This window comes from Chiloscyllium plagiosum, chromosome 17 (genome assembly GCF_004010195.1).
Source record: "Chiloscyllium plagiosum isolate BGI_BamShark_2017 chromosome 17, ASM401019v2, whole genome shotgun sequence".
In the NCBI taxonomy this organism is placed as follows: Eukaryota; Metazoa; Chordata; class Chondrichthyes; order Orectolobiformes; family Hemiscylliidae; genus Chiloscyllium; species Chiloscyllium plagiosum.
In genome coordinates, this window is record NC_057726.1 from 52,188,380 (window position 1) to 52,196,323 (window position 7,944).

The window sequence follows — 7,944 nt, forward strand, 5'->3', positions numbered from 1 at the left end:
ATTTTTTCAATGTAATTTGTCAAATTTACTTTTGTTTCAATAATAAATATGACTAAACTTTCATTTAGGTTGTGCTATACATTTTGTTAGACTTTTGGGTGATTTTTGAGTGATCGTGAGTTATATGTTTTGTTGGTCTGCCCCAACCCCACTTTCCTCATAGGCCCCATTATTTATGTTAAACAATTTTCTATTAAGCAAGGTTTCACTGGAATGCAACTATGGCATTATAGGAGAACTACCTGTGGTATATTAATGAGTGGCGTAGGTAGACATACAATGGTTTTAGAGAGGAAGGTCCAGGATTTTGACCCAGTGATGCTAAAGGAATGGTGATATGCTTCCAAATCTAAATGGTGAGTCTCTTGAAGGAGATCTTGCAGGTGGTGGTGCTCCCTGTATCTGCCCCCCTTGTCCTTTTAGATGGGAGTGGTCATTGAAATAACTCCACGAAGGTAGGCATTCCATCACAAAATCACTCTTTATTTACACGTGCACAGTACATGACACTGACCCAGCTAGCTCAGAGCTGGCTCCTAGAGTCAACAGAACCCCTGATACTCCTATTTATATCTGTCAGTTAGGACTCTCTGATAGGACCAGGTTAACACCCCAAACAGGGAACTCATATTCTATGAGATCCACCTGGCTGACCTCATTCCAATCACTACAGTGATGGTTTTAGAAGGTGCAGTCAAAGGAGCCTTGGTGAAATTCTACAGTGCATTTTGTGCTTGAGACACCCTGCTGCTACTGAGTATCGGTGGTATACTGACTAAATGTTTATGAATGTGGTGCTAATCTAGTAGGCTGTTTGGTTCTAGGTGGTGTCAAGCTTCTTGAGTTGGAGTTGCACTCATCCAGGAAGTGGGGGTATTCCATCACAATCTTGACTTATCCCTTGTAAATGGTGAACAGGCTCTGAAGAGTCAGGAGGCGAGTGTTTCAAACATCTTGGAGCCACAATATTAATATGGTTAGTCCAGTTCAGTTTCTAATCAAAAGTAGGGCTACATTCTCCCTACTTTTTCCTTTTGCTGCAGACCTCCAAGGTCCTTGTAAGGCAGTGATTTCTGTATATGGAAGTCAATGCATGTGATCATTGGACACGGTATCTCCAACCAACTTAAAGGAACATTGCCTCCAAGGATATTGATAGCAGGGGATTTAGCTATGGTGATGTCATTGAATGTCAAAGCATCATGGTTAGATTCTCCCTCATCGGAGATGGCCATTGCTTGGCACTTCTGTGGTCCTAAGGTTACTTGCTACTTTCACTGTTGATGACTTTCCATCACCTTACTGACACCATAAAGTAAATACATTAGGTCGTAATTGGCCAGTTGGATTCTTCTTGTATACAGGACATGTTGGATAATTTTCCACATTGTCTGGTAATGCCAATGGTGTAGCTGTACTGGAGCAGTTTAGCTGAGGGTGCTGCAAGTTCTGGTTCACACACCTTCAGTACTTTTGTTGGAATATTATCAGGGCCCATAATGTTTTTGGTATTCAATGCCTCTTGATATCACATGGAGTGAATCAAATTAGCACCTGTGATGCTGGGGACCTCTGGAGTTGGCTGAGATGAATTTACCACTTGGCACTTCTAGCTAAAGATTGTTTTGAATGCTTCAGCCTTGTCTTTTGCACTGGGCTCCATCATCATTGAGGATGAGGATATTTGTGGAGCTAACTCCTCCAGTGAATTATTTATTTGTACACCATAATTTATGATTCTATGTGGCAGGACTGCAAAGCTTATATCAGATCAATCGGTTAAGGATTTGCTTAACCCTGTCCACTAATTGCTGTTTTGACATGCAAGCAGTACTTTTTTGTAGCTTCATCAGGTTGACACCTCATTTTTTAAGTTCCCTGATGCTGCTCTTGGCATGCCTTCATACACACTTTGTGGAACCAGGATTCAATGCGTGGCTTGCTGGTAATGGTAGAACAGGGAATATGCTGGGCAATGAGGTTGCAGGTTATGCTTGAGTACAATGCTGCTGCTGTGGATAGCCCACATTACCTCATCGATGCCCAGTCTTTCCTTAACCATATATGATGTGGTGCCATAAGACGTCAATGGGTCTAGGGTCAATGTTAAAGTAACTGTGAACACCCAGTACACTACCACCTAGTTTGGTTTGTCCTGCCAGTTGGATAGGATATATACAGAGATGGTGATGCTGTTTTCTGGGACATACTGTGTTAGGTATAATTCTGTGAGTATGACTGACCAGAGTAACTAGTTTGTGAGACAGCTCCACCAAATCCCACCAATTTCCAGATGTCAATAAGGATGATAGGGCTAAAAATTTGCCATTGTCGTTTCTAGTGTCTTCATCAATGCCTGTGGTCCATTTGATTTCATTCCCTTTTTGAGATGTTTTCACAGTTGATACAGCTGAGTGGCTTGCTAGGTCACCTACAATTCACCGATGCTGTGAATCTGGAGTCAAATATGGGCCAGAACAGGTAAGGACCATAGTTTTCGGCAGGAAACAAGAGGTTTTAATAACTCCTGGTCATCATTAGACTTTTAATTACAGATTTCTATTTAAATTAAATTCTACCCCCTGCTGTAGGGGGATCCGAACCCTGGCTACCAGAATATAAATTGGGTCTCTGAATTAGCAATCCAGTGATAACACAAATATGCTGTCACCTCCCCTCATTGATTAGAGATAAGTATTAGTGGAGGTTTGTACTTCTAATTTAATTACCAATTTAAAACGGATGTCTGCAGGGAATGATATGGCACAAGATGACGGTCTTCAATTTGAGTTAAAGGAGTCTGGCTCTACTCCAAGTCAGAGGTACTGTAGTTTCCATGTAGCAGGGAGAATGAATCAGTGACAATTCTCCTATCTCAACTTAAGTCAAGAAAAGTATGTGATGTTTCTATTTCTTAAAGAAGGTGTTCACTGAAATCTGCCACTTCTTGCCAGCAGATCCCAAACCTCAAGATTTGGGAGAGCGAAAATGTGATTGTGACCTCAACCTTTTTTGTATGAGGCTACCTACAGGCTGGAGCAGGCGATATCTACAAAATAATACAGTTTCCCATGAATTTTGTTTTATTTTAGGGAGATGACTGACACTCTATGTGCAAAATAGAGAAATACATTGTACAGTATTCTGCAAAATGTGCAGAGTGAAGACACAGTTTCACTATGATAAAGAGTTTCCCCAAAAATAAAAGGTGCATATGACTGCTCACGTCGCTTTATGAGCACGAGTAAATTCAGAGCTGTACTGCAACCACACCGTGTTCAACTCTCTCAATATAGTGCATGATCATACTCAAGCATCATGCAGGTCCATGCCTGGTTCTGCCAATCATGATGATTTGTGTCAGTCTGCTGTACTATCAGCATTTGAGTCTAAATGGCAACAAGGGTTATCCACTGACTATCTGGCACTTCTTTGATGTGTAATACATGCATACTCAGTGTACATGAGAGCCACTACCATCCTGCACACCTTTGGGTTGTTCAAGCAACACTTCCACTTGCTGGGCCACTCTGGAGCCTTGCACTATGTTCCAGAATACTGCCACAAACCATCGTGGTCTGTTGTATCCTCCACAATCTTGCCACCATGAGTGCATAACCCTGATCCCAGATATACAGTATGAAGAAGAAGGAACAGGAGGAAGCGAACTGGAGAAAAAGAGGAGGCAATCAATGCAGCTCCTGTCTAGGGGCATTGCTTAGCTAACCGTGGTACCTTATAAAACAAATAAATTATATGTGAGAGGTGGAATTGGTGGGGAAATGTATGGAGCAGAAGGTGCATATGTGGGGTTTCCTCCAGTTGAAAGCATTACAATAACTGATGTACAAGTTCTTGAAGGAGGAGAGGGTCTGGAAAAACTTACAAGTGGATTTAGGGAGAGAATTTCAGACAGTGGTACCTGAGTGCCTCAAAGCATTGACACTCAGATGTTCACATTATAAGTACCATACAAGTTCAAGTTATAAAGTAGTAGTAACATAGGTTTTTAATCAGGTGTACAAATAATGAGATGAATCTCAATATGCCAAATTAAAAAATGGCAACATACATAGGTTTTAAATGTGATCAGCAGCAAAGCTTATTGCACAAATTTGGAAAAGGAACCTATTTACTTTGTCGCATTTGCTAGCTAGGGACCTCTCAACATTTCTGGTATGGATTACTGGATTTGTACACATATATCTAAGTCGGATAGTTTCAAGCACCCATGCAATGATTCAGATCAGTCAATTAAACAACCAATATTGTAAAAAGGCAGAGAACTTTCAGGTCATACCTATTTCTGGCTAAATTGTAAAGAAATAAATTTGAATAACCGGAACTAATTCTGTTAATTGAAATAAACAGATTTCAGTGATTCGTCTGAGGAGTGGATGAGTGTACCATTAAAGACGTGTGTTATAGGAGTTGGAGGCTTTTATGGGGAGAGTGGTTTTTCAAACAGGAAACAAATGGTACCCACGTTGCTTTGTGAGCTTCCACACCTAAACCTATAAAAATAGAACCAGTGATGGAGATTTTTGTCACAGCATGCAAAGAATCCTCTAATTTAACACCAGATTTGACGGAAATTTCCACAATGCATTAATCTGTTATACTTCGGTCATCCAAACTCACAAGGAAATATTTTTTGTCAATATATGTTCTGAATGTGAAAAGAAAATGTCAACTGATATCCTGTGACTGCCAAAGATAGTGGCCTCTATCAGAGTTGCATACATAATAAAAGGTAAAGTACTATCATAGTACTACTGCATCATAGGGCAGCTCTCTCTTTAAAGAGAGATAACTGGCGGTGGTTTAACCTGAGCGTCAAGTGAGGGGAGAAGTTGAGAAAGAGAGTTTTTCATGGTGCATTTTTTCTCCACAAGTGGTGCAAGAATTGAACACCTACTGTTGTCATAAATCAGTATCACAAACTAGCCATCCAGCCAACTGAGATAACCAACCCCTACAAACAAATATCACAAAGCGCATTGTCATAATGAATATACATGCCTGTATCACAATGGTCATCATGACAGATCATGAGGCTATTCAATATAGTCCATCTTGTGCATTTTGGACAGGTGCAGCTTGCCAAGCCCTGCACACCTCTGTGTTTAAAAGGATACACAGACATGGTAGCTATAGCTGCTGTGGAGCTAGGTGCCCATAGAGGAAAATGTCAGCATCACATTCACAGACAACTCCTCAGTGACTGCTGATTTATGAAGGAGCTATTTTACAGCCTACTTTTTTCCCCACTTCCTGAGCATCTCTCACATCTCCAAGTATATGACCAATCTTTCAATCCTGTACCCATATCAGAACATTATAAACATGAAGTTTCCTTGGTCCTATATCATTGCTGTCAGGTAGCAATGTTGGAATGTAGCAACATTAGGAAGTAGGGTATTTAACTCTCTTGTCATTCAATTAGTTTATGGCTAATGTTCTTGACTCAATGTACTTTGTCCCACTTGGTTCAGTATCTTTGCATAATGAAAATCCATCAATCTCTATTTTGATTTCATAGCACCATCAGAATACTGTCTAATTGTATACACATAAAGGAAAAGTAAAATGTGAAGTACTTAAGTCAATAACACTGAAAATAAATCTCAAACTTTAATTTTACAACCAACAAACTTTGCATGAAAATTAGGATTGAAAACAGTAGTTCTGCATTATAAGAAAAAATTTTGGATGGAGTGCAAGACAGGTTTTTATTTAATAAGAAGATTATTATTAAATGGGTCACTGAGAAATTAAACCTGAATTTAATAGTGGGCTTGGTAACCCAAGATATCATCAATACCATTTGTTTCTCTCCATCTAGCCTTCAAAACCATCCTCGTTTCCCACTACGGTACCTGATCCCTTTGCATCCTAAAAGCGAGGGATTTAGCTCATCCTGGTTGGCACTATTGTCCTTGCAGCTTCAGCAGTGAGCTACTATTGAGTTCTAACATTGCTGGGAAAGCTGGAGATTTTAGCCCATCGAACTGGCCAGCAGCTCTTGAAAATGTGACTTTCTGTCCACTGAGAAGCAGAGGTCCAACCTTCAGCTTGTTATTATACTGCCCTGGTACATTATTGCTGTACAGGGTTGTTTAGCGTCGGTCCATTTGGGGCTGACATTTCCTCTGGGGTGAGATAAGTTCCTTTTCCATAAAATCCAGATTTTTTTTTCGTGGCACAGAATTTTATTTGATTTTATAATAATCCTTTGCTGTGAAGGATACTTTCAGATCCCAGAGAACTGAAACCTCCCTGTCACAGAAGGAGTACAAGAAAACAATGAATATGGAGTGACACAAAACTCATAAGTTAAATGTGAGGAGGATGGTAATGGACAAAGGATGGGGGAAAGGGTGGATCCGTGGAAGATGAAGGCAGAGAAGTGTGGAGCAATATATTTTGGGAGATTGAGAGGTTTTCAAAATCATGGGCCAGCCAAAGTAGACAGAAAGAAACTGTTGCCATTGCTGGAATCAGAGGCAAATGAATTTAAAACATCACAAGGATAAACAGTTTTCTGCAGTGAGTGATGAGGATTTGGAATGCAATGTCTAAAAGGATATCAAAGGAAGATTCGATTGCACCTTTCAAAAGAGAAATGGATAACACCTGAAAGGTAAACAATGCTCATAAATGGGGAAAGGGCAGAGGAGTGAGATTAGAATTATTTTACAGAAAACTGGCAAGGCTTGATGTGCTGAATGATCTCCTTCTGTGGTATAACCAGTTTATAGGGGGCACTATAAAAATAAATTATTGATGTTGGTAGCTAGTTCTAAATTAACCACTTTATGGATCACTAAGTTTCCCTTGAGTTCCTTACTGAAGATTATCTAATATATGACTACTTTTTAATTCCCTTCCACATCAAAATATTATTTTATTCCCTTTTCAACCCACTTCACCGTTTCAAAGTATTGTCTCTAGTCGCCACGTGCTTTCCAAACTTTTTTTCGCCCTGTGACCCCATTTCGGGGCTTTAAAGTTGTCATGACTCTGTGAGAACAGCGATGGAAAAGACCTGTTACAGGGGGAGGGAAGGAAGTGAACAGCTGTTGTAAATTGGTGCCAAACTTTGGGGAAAACCTATTTTTTTCCTCGAAGGATGTCTTACTGTTCGCCGACAGGAATAACTGACATCAGCCCTGTAAATTTTCTTTGAATCTACTTAAGAGTGCTTGGATATGCCTTTGAAATATGAAGACCAGTGTTTTTACCTATGAAACATAAGGGAATTCTCATTTTTATGAATTAAGTTCTCTTTTACAAAATTTAAACCATATTGAACTCAAGGGAAGTTTTAAAAAAAAAATCGTAATTGCAAAAATGTAAAGTATTTTGAACTGTTTTAAAATATATATATAGAACATAGAAAAATACAGCGCAGTACAGGCCCTTTGGCCCTCGATGTTGCGCCAATCCAAGCCCACCTAACCTACACTAGTATACTACTACACTAGTACACTACTACATCCAATGCCTGTTTAAATGCCCATAAAGAGGGAGAGTCCACCACTGCTACTGGCAGGGCATTCCATGAACTCACGACTCGCTGAGTAAAGAATCTACCCCTAACATCTGTCCTATACCTACCCCACCTTAGTTTAAAGCTATGCCCCCTCGTAATAGCTGACTCCATACGTGGAAAAATGTTCTCATGGTCAACCCTATCTAAACCCCTAATCATCTTGTGCACCTCTATCAAGTCACCCCTAAACCTTCTTTTCTCCAATGAAAACAGCCCCAAGTGCCTCAGCCTTTCCTCATACGATCTTCCTACCATACCAGGCAATATCCTGATAAACCTCCTCTGCACCCATTCCAGTGCCTCCACATCCTTCCTATAGTATGGCGACCAAAACTGCAAACAATACTCCAGATGCGGCCGCACCAGAGTCTTATACAACAGCAACATGA